The sequence below is a fragment of the Natrix helvetica genome, assembly GCF_964273705.1.
Source record: "Natrix helvetica genome assembly, chromosome: 4".
Classification (NCBI taxonomy): Eukaryota; Metazoa; Chordata; class Lepidosauria; order Squamata; family Natricidae; genus Natrix; species Natrix helvetica.
The window spans coordinates 168,175,686-168,192,645 of NC_138550.1; the positions used below are offsets into that span (position 1 = coordinate 168,175,686).

The 16,960-nt window shown below is 43.7% G+C and overlaps 1 protein-coding gene across 4 annotated transcripts in view; it reads right to left on the minus strand.

Moving 5' to 3' along the window:
* TSNARE1 (t-SNARE domain containing 1) overlaps positions 1 to 16,960 on the minus strand; it is a 291,135-nt gene that overhangs the window by 239,995 nt on the left and 34,180 nt on the right. For 3 of the 4 annotated variants that reach the window (XM_081951106.1, XM_081951109.1, XM_081951110.1), the window contains exon 2: positions 5,188 to 5,273. The gene's annotated coding sequence lies outside the window, so the exon portion shown is untranslated. Of the gene's footprint in view, positions 1 to 4,963; positions 5,012 to 5,187; positions 5,274 to 16,960 lie in introns of all 4 variants that reach the window. The other variant, XM_081951107.1, reaches the window with a different exon arrangement.

The window sequence follows — 16,960 nt, forward strand, 5'->3', positions numbered from 1 at the left end:
TGGACAGATAGATGGATGGATGACAGGAAGGAAAGGAGGGAGGGAGGGAGGAAATTGGTGAATGGGTGGGAGGGTGGATGAAATGATGGATGGGTGGATAGATAGATGGATGGATAGATGGTTAGCAGGGAGGGAGGAAGGAAGGAAGGAGATTGGTGGATAGGTGGGAGGGTGGATGAAATGATGGATGGGTGGAAGGATAGATAGATAGATAGATAGATAGATAGATAGATAGATAGATAGATAGATAGATAGATAGATAGATAGATAGATAGATAGGAGGAAGGAAGGAAGGAAGGAAGGAAGGAAGGAAGGAAGGAAGGAAGGAAGGAAGGAAGGAAAGAGATACAATATGTATTGATTGGTGGATGGATGGGAGGATGGATGAAATGATAGATGGATGGATAGGTGATAGGGAGGAGGGAAGAAAGGGGTCACTGGGTAAAAGAAAGGAAAGGAAAGGTTATTTCATTACATTTATTCTCTGAATATAGAACATTGAATCATAGGGCTGGAAGAGGCCTCAGAGGTCTTCTAGTCCAACCCTCTACTCAAGAAAGCAGCCTTGCAGTATCCCATCCAATGGCTGTCCTGTCTATTATAAAATATGTTATATTTTTCTATATAGCAAAGTATGAGTGTCAGCAGGGATATTTTTTTAAAAAAATCTACCTGGGACGGGCAGCCATGAAGTCAAAACCATGCCCCATCTTCACACATGTCGCATGTTAACAAAAAGGGGGCAGAGCTTCAATCTCACAATCACAGTGAACATCAGACCATGTCCCTCCCCACCTCCGACACCCCAACAGAAACCTACATTGGAACATGGGTTAGGTGGTGCCTCAACTGACAGACTACTTAGTGTCATTCAAGGATGCAGAAAGAGAAACACCATTAAAATACTTCTCGATACCGAAATGATAAGCAGTGAGAAATATATATATATTTGTTGAGATCAGACCCCAGTTGTGTAGATAAATTGGTGGGGAATCCCAGCAGATCACCTCGTTCACAGTCAGCTTTGTGGTGAAAAACAGAGGAAGCAGAAGCAACCTCATTATCACACATTGAAATAAAAAATTTTCTTTCACCGTTTTTTCCACTCCAGAATCCCCCGAGAGGAGCTAACAGTTAGCCACTAATTTGAATCAATTTTAAATTTTATTTAATTTCCTCCCTGCCATTCCTCTATCATCCAAATCAGACTAATATATATATATATGCCGTCTTTCTGTAAGTCTTGGTGGGAGGGGATGGGGTGCTGGCTTTTTTTCAGTAAGTGGAATGATTGGTTGTGTGGTTGTATCATGATTGGTAGATTGGTGCTGATTGGTGCAGGCTGTGTGTGCATTGTTGTTTTGTATTTTAACGGCTTGGGTGGTGGGTGGTGTTCGTTTTTTGGCTAGGGCTGGTTTCCAGATGTTTGGTAGGCGGGAGGTATCATCACGTTTGTTCATGCTGTGGGGGTGTTTCTCTATTTCGATGGCTTCCATGATTATTCTCTTGTGGAGGTGTTCTGTTTTGGAGATTAACCTGGCTCCTTCAAAGTTGATTTCATGTCCTGTAGCTTTAAGGTGCTGGAAAAGGGAGGAAGTTTTTTCTTTTTTTCTTACTGCGTTCTTGTGTTCTGTGATGCGTGCATTTATCCTTCTGTTTGTTTGTCCTATGTATATTGCTGGGCAGATTTTGCATGGTATTTTGTAGACTCCTTGGTTTTCTAGTTGGATTTTGTCTTTGGGGTTTCTTAAGATGTTGGCTAGTTTTTGGTCAGTGGTGAAGGCTGTCCTGATATTGTGCTTGTGGATAATTTTGCTGATTTTATCTGTGGTGCCTTTGATATAAGGGAGGAGGGCGATGCCATTGTCCTGTTCTGTGTCTTGGTTTTTTGGAGGAGTCTCTTTTTGGATTAGGTTGGTGATTGTTTTTCTTTGGAATCCATTGGAGATTAATACATTTGTGAGTTTGTGTAATTCAGTTTTCAGGTGGTCTTTGTCGGCTAGGCATTTGGTTCTGGAGATGAGGGTCTTGGCCACAGAGTTGATCTGTGCAGGGTGGTGATGGGATTGTGCATTTAAGTAGCGGTTGGTGTGTGTTTTTTTCTGGTAGATGGTGTGTCCTAGGGAGCCATTAGTTTTTTTGTAGATTAGGACATCCAGAAAGGGAAGTTGGTTGTTTGCTTCTATTTCCATGGTGAATTGTATTTTGGGGTGTAGGCTGTTGAGATGTGTGAGGAAGTTGTCCAGTTTTTCTTTTCCGTGTGGCCAAATCACGAAAGTGTCATCAACATATCTAAGCCAGAGTTTGGGTTTGTGTTCAGATTTGTCTAAGGCGTTGGTTTCAAAATGTTCCATGTATAAGTTTGCAATGACAGGTGAGAGGGGTGATCCCATGGGTGCTCCTTCTATCTCTTTGTATCTTTGTCCATTATGGATGAAGTATGTGTTGGTTAGGCAGTGGTTGGTCAGGTCCAGGATGTGTTTGGGGGGCAACTGGATTTCTGTTTTTTGCTTTGAAGACGTTTCACTTCTCATTCAAGAAGCTTCTTCAGTTCTGACTGGATGGTGGGGAATGGAAGGATTGTTACTCCTTGCAGACAAAACTGGTCATTTGCATCCTTTTAGAGAGTCCTTGAGGCCACTTGGAGGTTTTATCTATGTCCTCAAGGTCAACCTGAACAGTGCAAATGGGTGTGGAATTCAAATGGCTGTGAATTCACCCATTTGCACCATTCAGATGAGCCTGAAGACACAGATAAATCTCCAAGTAGCCTTAATGACTTGCTAAAAAGGATGCAAACAACCAGCTGTCTGCAAGGAGTTATAAATCCTTCCTTTCTCCACCATTCAGAGTTGAAGAAGCTTCTTGGATGAGAAGTGAAACATCTCCAAGGAAAAAAACAAAATCTAGTTTCAAAGTCTTGAAAAAGCATCTTTGGGATAGTTGGGAATAAACAAAGAAAAGGAGTAAACAAATAAAAATAAAGCATTATGGTTTAAACCTTGAAGATGTTTTGCTTCTGAAAATATGAGAGCAATGCTAAATGACAGAATAACGATGATGGAATTAACAGAGGCAATAAATAGACCGCCAAAAAATAATAATACAAGGCCAGGGCCAGATGGATTATTTGCAGAAGCATATAAATATTTTCAGGATATATTGAATATGTCAATGCTCGAGGTTTATAACAAAGTACTATTGGAAGCTGAGATGCCAAATGCCTGGATAGTAGCAACTATTACTTTAATTCCAAAAGAAGGCTCAGATTTAACACAGATTAGGAATTATAGACCCGTATCTCTATTAAACGCAGATTACAAAATATTTGCACTGATAACAGCAGAAAGATTGAATTTTGATTGATTGAATCTATCCACCCTGACCAAACTGGATTTTTACCTAAAAGATGTTTTGCGTCTCACCCAAGAAGCTTTGGTTCTGACGTTAGAATGGAAGAAGCGCCTTGGATGAGAAGCGAAACCTCTTCAAGGAAAAAAACGAAGTCCAGTTGCCTCTTGAAAAAGTACCTTTGGGACAGTTGGGAGTAAACAAATAAAAGGAGTTGTTGTTGTTTTTCCTTGAATATGTTTCGTGCCTCATCCAAGACGCTTCTTCCATTCTGACGCTAGAACAGAAGAAGCGTCTTGGATGAGAAGCGAAATCTCTTCAAGGAAAAAAAAAGTCCAGTTGTCTTTTGAGAAAGCCCCTTTGGGACAACCGTGACCTTGATCATTGAGAATTTCCATAGATGTTTAAACTCAGCACAACTTTACCCCTTCGATATAATAACATTGACCATTGAAACAATAACAGCGATAAAATTGATAACAAATTTGCCTCATTGCATCAGGTTTGAAGCACTCGCAAATGTCGCCTTGTCGGTCAGTCTATTCTTATCCAAGGCTGCCAGTCATGATTTGACCCGGGGGGGGGGGGTGTCAATTGAAATGACATCAAAATGGCAGAATTTGCAGGCGGATCGATCAAAAGACATCAGGTTAGATCATGTCTTCCCTTGGCCAAGCTCCAGGAAGAGATCGGAATGCAAAAAATGGTTTAAGCCTAGTAAGTGTCACCCAGGACCAATTCCCAGGATTTTGAAAAAGGCTATTTTGAAAAGGACATCAATCATTTGCAGCTTTATTTTTTATTGATATCCCGCCTTTAGTATTTTTACAAAGTGGTGAATGTATCCTCCTTCTCTCTCTCCCCTCTCTCTCTCCTCCTCCTCCACCCTCTCACCTCTTCCTCCTTCCTCCTCCTCTTCCTCCTCCCTCTCACCTCCTCCTTCCTCCTCCTTCTCTCCCTCCCTCTCCCTCCTCCTCCTTCCTCTCCCTCTGCCTTCCCCTCCTCCTCCTCTCCCTCCGTCCCTCTCCCTACTCCTCCTCCACCTCCTCCTCCATCTCTCTTACTCCTCTCTCCTGCTCCTCCTTTTCCACACCTCCTTCTTCCCTCCCTCTCCTCCTCTCTCTCCCTCCCCCACCTCCTCCTTCCCTCCCTCTCCTCTCTCTCACCTCCTCCTCTCCCTCCATCCCTCCTCCTCCTCCCTCACCTCCTCCTCCCTCCTTCTCCATCTCTCCTACTCCTCCCTCCTGCTCCTGCTCCGCTTTTTCCATGCCTCCTCCTCCTTCCCTCCCTCTCCTCCTCCTCCCTCTCCCCACCTCCTCCCTCCTCCTCCTGCAATTAATTGAAAGAGTCCTGAGGTACAACTCTGAAATATCCCATTATATACTGACACAACACACACCTGACCCATCACAAATACCTCACTTGATGCAACCCACACCTTACCTCACCTGACCTCACCTCCCCATCACAAGACCTACTGACCACACCAAGCCCTTTTAAGGAGAACACCAACAATGACATCCCTTAAACTTTGCTGAAGTTGTTACCTAGCCTGGTAATGAAACATTCGGAAACCAACTCACAAGCTTGGGAAATAAACCTCCACTCTCACCTCCTTCTTTGACATGTACTTTCAAACAATTATGTGTTCCCCCAACACCTATAATGGAAATAATTCGTAATTTTACAACTTTGTAATGAAAATAACTTTAAACGAATTCCATTCCTTGCCACCACCTGAGAGCCAATGGAAACAGCACACTTTTTTCTTGACCAAACATACAATAATATTCATGCAAACACATCCATTCCCTCCACCGAACCCCCCATGGTTACCTTGTGCAGGAGAAAAGAATTAATTGGTTTCGGCTTTTGTTCTCCTCAATCCAGCTCTTCTTGATCCACTGTGATTCTTCCACAAACTGTAACACAAAAGGAGATACAATTATTTAGAGTACAGTGCTTTTAAAGACAGAGCATCTCTCTCTCTCTCTCTCTCTCTCTCTCTCTCTCTCTCTCTCTCTCTCTCTCTCCCCCTCTCCCTCTCCCTCTCCCGTCCAACCCCCTGCCTAGACAGGAAACCCTATTCAGACAAATGGATATCCAACATCTTCTTAAAGACTTCCAGTGTTGGGGCATTCACAACTTCTGGAGGCAATTTCTGTTCCACTGATGAATTGTTCTAACTGTCAGGAAGTTTCTCCTCAGTTCTAAGTTGCTTCTCTCCTTGATTAGTTTCCACCCATTGCTTCTTGTTCTACCCTCAGGTGCCTTGAGAACAGTTTGACTCCCTCTTCTTTGTGGCAACCCCTGAGATATTGGAACACTTCTATCATGTCTCCCATAGTCCTTCTTTCTCTTAAGCTAAACATACCCAGTTCCTGCAACCATTCTTCATATGTTTTAGTCTCCAGTCCCCTAATCCTCTTTGTTGCTCTTCTCTGCACTCTTTCTAGAGTCTCCACATCTTTTTTACATCGTGGCAACCAGAACTGAATGCAGTATTCCAAGTGTGGCCTTACCAAGGCATTATAAAGTGGTATTAACACTTCACGTGATCTTGATTTGCCATACATACTAAAATATAAAGTTAAACAGTATCACCACCATGCTAATTTACAATTCAGTATTTACAAATATAAAGATATTGTATTTCCAACCATGTTGCTTTGTTCTTGCCTTATATATTTTCACTGTTATGATTTGATACATCATTCTAATCTCCATTCTATACATCTTAGTCGTTGCCTATTTTGGGTTTTTCATTTTTGGTTCCAACCATCGATAAAAATTTGTCCCAGGTCTTATAATATTCTGATTCATCTTTATTCTTCAATTCCCACATCAATGTATCCATTTTAGCACAAATCAGAATTTCCCTAATGGATTCCTCTGTTTGTGGAATTCCCCTCTTTGTCCAGTTTTGGGCAAAGACCATTCTTGCTACCGTAATAATATGTATTATTGAGCGTTTCTCAATCACTTTAAACCACCAAAATGCATTGCAGGAACAGATATAATAAGACCAGCAGCGAAGTTCAAATTTATTTTGGGGCTACGATCTTTGTAAGAACAGACCTGAGCAGTGTAGGGGATGAGATAGTGGAATAAGAATAGGGAGGTACTGGTTGAAGTCTACAAGGGGTGTCCACAATGTGGGGGTACAAAATAAAATCAAGATGGCAGCCACAACAAGGCAATTGAAACCCTCTCACACAGTCCTAGGCTGCATCAACAGAGGGATAGAATCAAGATCACGTGAAGTGTTAATACCACTTTATAATGCCTTGGTAAGGCCACACCTGGAATACTGCATCCAGTTCTGGTCGCCACGATGTAGAAAAGATGTGGAGACTCTAGAAATAGTGCAGAGAAGAGCAACAAAGATGATTAGGGGACTGGAGTCTAAAACATACGAAGGACGGTTGCAGGAACTGGGTATGTCTAGTTTAATGAAAAGAAGGACTAGGGGAGACATGATAGCAGTCTTCCAATATCTCAGGGACTGCCACAAAGAAGAGGGAGTCAAACTATTCTCCAAGGCACCTGAGGGCAGGACAAGAAGCAATGGGTGGAAACTAATCAAGGAGAGAAGCAACTTAGAACTGAGGAGAAACTTCCTGACAGTTAGAACAATTAATCAGTGGAACAGTTTGCCTCCAGAAGTTGTGAATGCCCCAACACTGGAAGTCTTTAAGAAGATGTTGGATAGCCATTTGTCTGGAACGGTATAGGGTTTCCTGCCTAGGCAGGGGGTTGGACTAGAAGACCTCCAAGGACCCTTCCAACTCTGCTATTGTATTGTATTAGAAGCAGTGGTGGGTTCCGGATCCCCTTGCAACCAGTATGCTGCAACAGGGCCGGGCGCCCACCACATGCAAGCATGCGTACCCACCCCCTGCAACACCCCAGTTGCTCAGCAGAGAGTTACGCAGGCGCCATACACTGGCTCAAATAGAGGTAAGGAGAGCTCCCTCCGGAGCACCATCCCAGCAGGCACCGTTAACCCCATACGGGGGTGTACCAGTCGTATCCCACCACTGCCTTGAAGGCACCTCTGATGTCCGTTGTTGTCATGCCCCCGTCGGAGCCTGAATCTGCGGAGGAGGATGAGCTGGAACTGACGGAGATCGAGGGGGCAGCTTCATTGGCTTTGGAGGAATGTGGAGAGAAGCAGGCTGAGCCAGCCCAGGGCCCTCAGGATTGGGCTGGCTTGTTAGCAGGGAGGAACGGGGGCCGGATGACCGACAGAGGGCAAGCGGTGCAAAATGAGGAGCGATGGAGCGCAGGCGATGAGCAAGGACCACCCCCTCCTGATCCCTCAGCACGGAGAGTGGAGAGAAGGTGGGAACAGCGCAGACTCAGCGAGACCTGAAGACTCAGGAGGAGAATGCCCGGCCCCTCTTCACAAGGCACACCTGGGGACTGAGCTTGAAGGAGACGCTGTGGGGAGGGGCGTTTGTCGGGAACAAATTCTGAATTGGTAGAGTTTGGTGTGCCGGCCCAGAGATTTTGAGTATGCAGCACTGCTTGCTTCTTCCTTACTTGTGGACTCGGTATCTTGTCCCTGACTTTGTGGACTCATTATTTGTTCCTTGGTTCATGGACTCCTTTCCCTGTTGCTTTGTTTTGCTGGACTGGGTGCAGTCAGAGGCTAGTGTGTGTCCGTCCGTCCATGCGCGCTTTGCTCTGGGACTTCCCAAGAACGTGGGAGCATTTTGGGAGGAAATTTGGAGCATTAAAGGAAAGTTTGAACTCTCAGCTGGCTGTGTGATCTTCACGCCTTGTCCCGGAAAATCACATTTGTCATCCACCGATGCTTGCTGAGTGTCTCTCTCTTTGGCCAACCTACTCTACGGGTTATTGTGGGAATAATTGCAGGAAAAGTATCCCTGCAGGAAAGCTAGAATAGCATTCCGTCCGGCGCAAGGAACCGGGAATGGAGTTCGAAACACTAAAAGCTTACTGTGCGCTACCTATACACAAGAATCTGATCTACTAATTGGCGCCAGGTAAGAGTCAAAGGGATTCACGCAGGGCTGGTCTCTTGTGGCGGCGTATGGACTGCAAAGTGATGATGCCTTTGACCCCACCTGGTCATCTCCTACACCCATGATGGTGAACCTATGGCACACATGCCAGAGGTGGCACGCAGCGCCCTCTCTGATGGAACGTGAGCCATCGCCCCAGTTCAATTCACTGCGTATGCATGCGCGCCTCTCACCAGCCAGCTGGCCTTTGGGTCACTACCGCGCATGCATGGGGAGTGGTGTTTGTGGGGGGGTGCACGCATGCCCAGAATGCATGCTCATATGGGGGGCAGGCATGCACAGGGGCGCACCTGCTGAGGGGAGCACACCCTTTGCATTTTTGGGGTTCAGGCACGCCCATGCTTTGGGCACTCAGTCTGGAAAAGGGTAGCCATCACCATCCTACACAAAAATGTTTCCAAACTTGTCAACTTTAAGACTTGTGGACTTCAAAGGATCTGCATCTTTTCCAAATTGGATAGAGGGAGGGCGTTTTGTTTTGTTTTGTTTTACTTTTTTGCAAGACGAGATTATTTCCGTTTTACCCCAAAGCGAAAGCTCTCTTTCATGTTCCTCCTCCCGTCCCTCCTTTCCAAACTTTTCCCACATTTGGAGAGTAAATATATTAATCAGCTAAGTAAACGCCGTTTCTCCAGGCCTCCGTGAAGAGAAGGCAGGATGCAAGCCCAGTGAATAAATAAGAAGAAAGGGAAGCTTTGATGGAAGAATTAGCTCCTGAAGCCAATCAAGATTTCAACCACAACTATTGTTAACTTTGCAAACATGGGGAAGCATCTCGTGGAGGATGCAAAAGTTTCCTCGTCGCCGAAAACACAAAAGCAATATTAAAGGTAAAGGTTCCCCTCAAACATATGTGCTAGTCGTTCCTGACTCTAGGGGGTGGTGCTCATCCCCGTTTCAAAGCTGAAGAGCCAGCGCTGTCTGAAGCCGTCTCTGTGGTCATGTGGCCGGCATGACTCAACGCCGAAGGCGCACGGAACGCTGCTACCTTCCCACCAAAGGTGCCTCCTATTTTTCTACTTGCATTTTTAAGTGCTTTCGAACTGCTCGGTTGGCAGAAACTGGGACAAGTAAGAGGAGCTCACTCCCTTACGCGACACTAGGGATTCGAACTGTTACAGCATCCCATTAAAATATTAGTGGAGGCTAAAACAGAATAACAGAGTTAGAAAGGACTTGGGAGGTCTTCTAGTCCAACCTCCCCTGCTCAGGCAGTAAACTTAAATATCCAATCGGATTAGAGTCACTTCCGGTTTGCTCGGAGGGTGGTTTTAAGCATTCCGAAGGCTTCAGGGACAGTCCCTGAACCCTCCGGGGGGCGGGGGAGGCTCTTTTCGCCCTCCCCAGGCTCCTAATAAAGCCTCTGGAGCCTGGGGAAGGCGAAAAATAGCTTTTAAAAAGGTAAACTCAGCTGGCCAGCACACACATGCACGCTGGCCAGCTGACAGGGCAGCACCTCGCGTGCCCTGACAAATGGCTCCGTGTGCCACTTGTGGCACGCGTGCCATAGGTTCGCCATCACGGCCCTATACCGTTTCAGACAAATAACTATCCAACATCTTCTTAAAGACTTCCAGTGTGGGGGCATTCACAACTTCTGGAGGCAACTTCTGTTCCACTGATTAATTGTTCTAACTGTCAGGAAGTTTCTCCTCAGTTCTAAGTTGCTTCTCTCCTTGATTAGTTTCCACCCATTGCTTCTTGTTCTACCCTCAGGTGCCTTGGAGAACAGTTTGACTCCCTCTTCTTTGTGGCAGCCCCTGAGATATTGGAACGCTGCTATCATGTCTCCCCTAGACCTTCTATTAGACTAGACATACCTAGTTCCTGCAACCGTTCTTCATATGTTTAGCCTCCAGTCCCCTAATGCTCTTTGTTGCTCTTCTCTGCACTCTTTCTAGTCTCCACATCTTTTCTACATCGTGGTGACCAAAACTGAACGCAGTATTCCATGTGTGGCCTTACCAAGGCATTATAAAGTGGTATTAACCCTTCATGTGATCTTGATTCTATCTTCTGTCTATGCAGCCTAGAACTGTGTTGGCTTTTTTGGCAGCTGCTGCACACAGCTGGCTCCTATTTAAATAGTTGTCCACTAGGACTCCCATTTAAATAGGAGCCAGCCGTGTGCAGCAGCTGCCATAAAAGCCAACACAGTTCTAGGCTGCATCATTTTCTTTGAAGACGTTTAGCTCCTCATCTAAGAAGCTTCTTCAGTTCTGACTGGATGGTGGGGAATGGAAGGATTGATATTCCTTGCAGACATCTGGTCATTTGCATCCTTTTAGGGAGGCGTTTAGGCCACTTGGAGCATCATCGGAGTAGTGCAAATGGATATACCCATTTACCCTACTACTACAGATAAACTTCCAAGTGGCCTCAACAACGCTCTAAAATAATGCAAATGACCGGCTGTCTGCAAGGATATCAATCCTTCCATTCCCCACCATCCAGTCAGACCTCAAGAAGCTGCTTGGATGAAAAGTGAAACGTCTTCAGAGAAAAACCAGAAAGTCTGTTGTGAAGAACTGCCGGGATAAAATCTCTCCCCAACCTACAGTAAATGCAAGCATCAGTCATCTTTGCCCAGTAATTGGAAAAACCTGGTACATTCAAGCTATGTCCTAATTGCCTTTTGCCCAAAGGTATGCTGACCTTGGAGTGTTATTTACAGACTTAATATGCCTTGAGGCTGCAACGGCCTCTCTTAAATGACCATGTCACCATGAAGATGGAATTTAATGTCATTAGCTGGGACAGAAAACTAGTATCATTCTGCGGGGTGCCTGAAACTGTGCTTGAAATGGTCAGTCCAGGTTCTCATTTAACGTTCTCAGATACCAAAGGTCCTTTTTTCATGAATTATTCCAGAGCAGAAGGAAGTAACAAGAGTTGGAAGGGACCTTGGAGGTCTTCTAGTCCAACCCCTTGCTTAAAGCAGGAGACCCATTACCATTTCAGACAAATGGTTGTCCAATCTCTTCTTCAAAACCTCCAGTGATGGAGAATTCACAACTTTTGGATACAAATTGTTCCACTGATCAATTGCCCTCACTGTCAGGAAATTCCTCCTTAGTTCCAGGTTGCTTCTCTCCTTGATTAGTTTCCACCCATTGCTTCTTGTCCTGCCTTCAGGTGCTTTGGAGAATAGCTTGACCTTCTCTTCTCTGTGGCAGCTCCTGAGATATTGGAAGACTGCTATCATGTCTCCCCTGGTCCTTCTTTTTATTAAAGTAGACATCCCCAGTTCCTGCAATCATTTTCCACGTTTTAGTCTCCAGTCCTGAGGTGGAATTCAGGAAATTTCTCCTTAGTTCTAAGTTGCTTCCTTCCTTGATTAGTTTCCATCCATTGTTTCCTGTCCTGCCTTCTGGCGCTTTGGAAAATAGGTTGAACCCCCCCCCCCTTCTTCTTTGTAGGAGCCCCTCAAATACTGGAAGACTGCTAACATATCACTCCTACTTCTTTTCATTAAACTAGACATACACAATTCCTGAAAGCGTTCTTCGTATCTTTTGGGCTTCAGCCCTCTAATCATCTTCATTGCCCTTCTCTGCACTCTTCCTAGGGTAGTCTTCTCTCCTTGATTAGTTTCCACCCATTGCTTCTTGTCATGCCTTCAGGTGCTTTGGAGAATAAAATGCCACCCCGAGAATCCATCAGAGAAAGAAAATAACTAAGGGCAACAACGGAAAGGAGGGAGGATGAAGAGAGAAAGGAAGAAAGGGTAAAGCAGAAGAAGTAAGGGAGGGGAATTAAGAGTAGGAGAGAGGGTAAGAAGGAGGAGAAGAGAGGAGGAGGGAAGAAAGAGAGGGGAAGAAGAAAAGAGGAAGCAGAGGAGGAAAGAAGAAGGCAGAGAAGGGAGGTTGAGAAGAAGGAAGGAGTAAGGGTTGTTGCAAAATAAGATGGAGATACAGGGCGGCAACTGTGTTTTCTATATTTGTAAAAAGATAGGGATAAATGCTCATAGTTAATAGATAAATGCTAATAGTATCTATAAGAATGTACATATGTTTGTGAATGTATTTGAAAGGAAAAAATAAAAAAACTTTATGCAAAAAAAATGCTTTGGAGAATAAGTTGACTCCCTCCTCTTGCGATAGCAGAGTGACATAGTGAATCTTAGCAAAGAGGGCAGAACTGGCAATCCTGGCTTGTGAGTGAGGCTGCCTTCAACTTAGAGCTCTTTGCTCCATAATTCTCCCATCTGGTTCTCACCCACTGTCCCCGGTTTCCATCCTGGGTTTTAGAGGAAGTTCTCCATCAAGATCCTTTGTCAGGCCTGCCCCAGCTAGGTCCCCAGGAAAGAAAGACCCTCGACTCCTTTCAGTTGAAGCGGATAGGTTCTTTTACTAAGGGTTAATGGTTGCAGAGAAAGTGAGGCAAGACCTGAGTATTCCTACATGAAAGATGTAACTTTGATCAAAGTCCAAGGCAGGTCATGCCGGTCTGTGCATTATGGGACTTCCCATGTATCAATTAATATCAACTTGCCTCCAGAAGGTGTAAATGTGCCAACACTGAAAGTTTTGAAGAAGATGTTGGATAACCATTTGTTTGAAGAGGTGTAGGGTTTCCTGCCTAAGCAGGGAGTTGGGCTAGAAGACCTCCAAGGTCCCTTCCAACTCTATTATTCTATTCTATTCTACTCTACTCGACTTTACTCTATCCTATTTATTCTATTCTATTCTATTCTACTCTAGTCTAGTCTAGTCCATCCTATTTATTCTATTTTATTCTTATCCTATCCCATCCCTGTTCTATTCTATTCTATTCTATTCTATTATTCTAGTCTAGTCTATCCTATTTATTCTATTTTATTCTTATCCTATCCCATCCCTGTTCTATTCTATTCTATTCTATTCTATTATTCTAGTCTAGTCTAGTCTTCCCTATTTATTCTATTTTATTCCTATCCTATCCCATCCCTATTCTATTCTAGACTAGTCTAATCTAGTCTAGTCTAGTCTTCCCTATTTATTCTATTTTATTCCTATCCTATCCTATCCCATCCCTATTCTGTTCTGTTCTATTCTATTATTCTGTTCTGTTCTGTTCTGTTCTATTCTATTCTAGTCTATTCTAGTCTAATCTAGTCTATCCTATTTATTCTATTTTATTCCTATCCTATCCCATCCATATTCTATTCTGTTCTATTCGGAAATTAATTCAATGCAATTATTAATCTGAAAGACAGTTTGGTGTAGTACAGTGGTCCTCAACCTGTGGTCCACAGACCCCTGAGGGGACATAATGTCATCGCGAAGACTTGAAGAAATGTTATGATTTAAATCTTGAGTCAAGTCTTCGGTGCCCATGGCCACAAAAGGTATTTAAAAGGGCTCCGTGGAGAAGAAAACATTGAGAAACGCTGGTGTAGTGGGAATAGTATACACAATGGGGGAAAACCCACTTGTCTGAGTAAAATGCTGACCACATATGGTCACCCTAACAAATGGATGTACCTCAAGGACAACCTACGGTTAAACTCCATGGCAATTTGTGTCCTGTCCCCCAATGATCCTTCAGGTGTTCCCCAGGTCTCCAAGTACTGCTGACCACATAATGTGGGGCAGCTTAGCGTGGAGCTCAAGAATATACAATTTTCTGAGCTCAGAGCCGTACGAGAAGTTATTCTAAAAAGCACTGAATGGGAACAGGATTTTTAAAAAAATACGTAAGTAATTCGGAAACTTAATGAAACTTAATTATGATTAATATGATTACTCTCCAGTCATGTATTTAATCATTACCTCCTTGTGATCATCATTAATTTTGAAATTATAATTTGGTGGTGAGGTTTGCAGAGCTCTGTATCTCGGCTCTCAGGATTACATGTGACCCCAAACGAAGGAAGGAAGGAAGGAAGGAAGGAAGGAAGGAAGGAAGGAAGGAGAGGGAAATGAGAGGGGAGGGGAGAGAGGAAGGAAGGGAGGGAGGAGGTGGGAATGAGATGGAAGGAAGGAGATGGGAATGGGAGGGGAGGGGATAAAGGAAGGAAGGAAGGAAGGAAGGAACTTATGGAGGCAAGTTGTTCCACAGGTTGATTGTTCTCACTGTCAGGAAATTTCCCTATCATCTATCTATCTATCTATCTATCTATCTATCTATCTATCTATCTATCTATCTATCATCTATCTATCTATCTATTTATCTATCATTTATTTTTGGTGACCAAAATTGTATACAATATTCTAAGTGTGGTCTTATCAAGGCATTATAAAGTGGTATTAACCTTCACACAATTTTTATCCGTCTGTTCCTGTAGCTTAGGATTGCATTGGCCTTTTTGGTAGCTGCACCACATTGCTAGCTCATATTTAAGTGGCTGGACATTAGGATTCCAAGATCCCTATTGAGCCAGATTTAGGAAGTTCTTGACCTACAACATTTGACTTCGTCCTTGACTTATGACTGGAAGCTAAAACATATGAAGAACGGTTGCAGGAACTGGGTATGTTTAGCTTAGGAGAAAGAAGGACTAGGGGAGACATGATAGCAGTCTTCCAATATCTCAGGGGTTGCCACAAAGAAGAGGGAGTCAAACTATTCTCCAAAGCACCTGAGGGCAGAACAAGAAGCAATGGGTGGAAACTAATCAAGGAGAGAAGCAACTTAGAACTGAGGAGAAACTTCCTGACAACTAGAACAATTAATCAGTGGAACAGAAGTTGCCTCCAGAGGTTGTGAATGCCCCAACACTGGAAGTCTTTAAGAAGATGTTGGATAACCAATTGTCTGAAATGTTATAAGGCAGGGATGGCATCGAGTGCCCAAACCGAAACATCCGTGCACGCACCACAGCATCGGAAATCCGAAGACCAGATGGCCAGTGCATGCATGCCTGTTTCTTGGGCATTTTGACGCCATTTTTAGGCCATTTTCAGGCCAATTTCAGGCTGGTTTCGGCCCAAAAAGTGGCTTGAATACGGCCCCCAAAATAATCATGTTTTTTGTCCATTTTTCAGTCTGTTTTTGAGCCATTGTCAGGCCATTTTCCTCCACTCTGGTGTCTGCGAAGGCCATGTGCTTGTCACACATCTGCACGCCAAAAACCCGAAGATCAGCTGGCTATAGCACCCATGCCCACAAGAAAGAGCTGTGTATGACACCTCTGGCATGTGTCCCATAGGTTCGCCATGAAGGGTGTCGAGTTCCCTGCCTAAGCAGGGGGTTGGACTAGAAGACCTCCAGGGTCCCTTCCAACTCTGTTATTCTATTCCATTCTAGCAATTGCTAAGTGTAAAAAAAAAAACCTTACTTTTCTCACCACCGAATTTTTTTTTTTTTTTACATGAGGTTCTGAGCAATTTTCGTGAGATCCTTTTTTCTCAAGGAGCCTCAAAGGGCAGTTTTTCTACTTTTTTCTTTCTTTTCTAGGATTGGGTGAAGGAACAAGAGGGATCCCTGATCCAGAGACCGCTCCTCGGCTCTGCCACGTAGAAATATTTGGCCTCGATCCCAACCGATGTTTGCAAAAAAATTATAGTTACAGTATGACTCTATACAGTATAGAGTCATACTGTTGTTATAGAAATTTCATCCTCATCCCTGCATCAGATCTTAAACCCCAGCGCTGTTCGCATAATAACAAGCATCCTTTCGTTGTTGTGCTGGGTTATTATTATTATTATTATTATTATTATTATTATTATTATTATTATTATTATTATTATTATTATTATTTTTAAAAGGAGGGATATATAATGAGATAAAAATGGATTGGTTTAATCTTGCAGGAACGCCTACGCTTCCTTTTTTTACGATGGCACTTTGAAAGAATCGGGTGTTGTTTTTTTAAATAAAAAATAAAAATGAGGGAAAAAAGAAAGAGAGAAATTGAGGAGGAAAAAGCAATTTTGTAAACCCCTCCCCCCCCCAAATAAATCAATAGATAACCAAAAGAAACAGCTGTTTCCCCATCCGAATCCTGCCGTTCCCTTTTCAAAGTGTCCTATTTTAAGCCGGCGGGAAGAAAATCAAAGAAAACGTGCAGTGTGAGAAACATTTTCTACATTTAACGGATGCTCAGCGGTGCGGAGCCGGAATATGATTAGGTAAACAATCCTCTTTCTGCTTTAATAGACTACCTGAAAATGCAAACGGAACCCCTGAAATTGAAAGAAGGGGGAAAAAACCCCCAACTGTCTCATTAACGGAAGGGAAAAAATGCATTTCCTTTTTGAGCAAAACTGGACTTTATTAAGACTCGACTGGAGGTGGAATCGTTCTTCGCGTGTTTTAGCCTTCAGCCCCCCAATCATCTTTGAGGCTCTTCTCTGCACTCTTTCCAGAGTCTCAATGTCTTTCATGTATGTATGTATGTATGTATGTATGTATGTATGTATGTATGTATGTGTGTTACAACCCCTGGTATGCCCAAATATGGAAGGGAGCTCACTACTCCCTGGTTCGATTCCCAGTAAGGGTATGGCTAGCTGATGAGAGCTAAATAGCTTGAAATATACTAGTCTCCCTTTATTTATTTATCAGCACAAATACAACACACACACACACACACACACATGCTGGTTTTGTTGTATTCGGGTCTTTTCCCA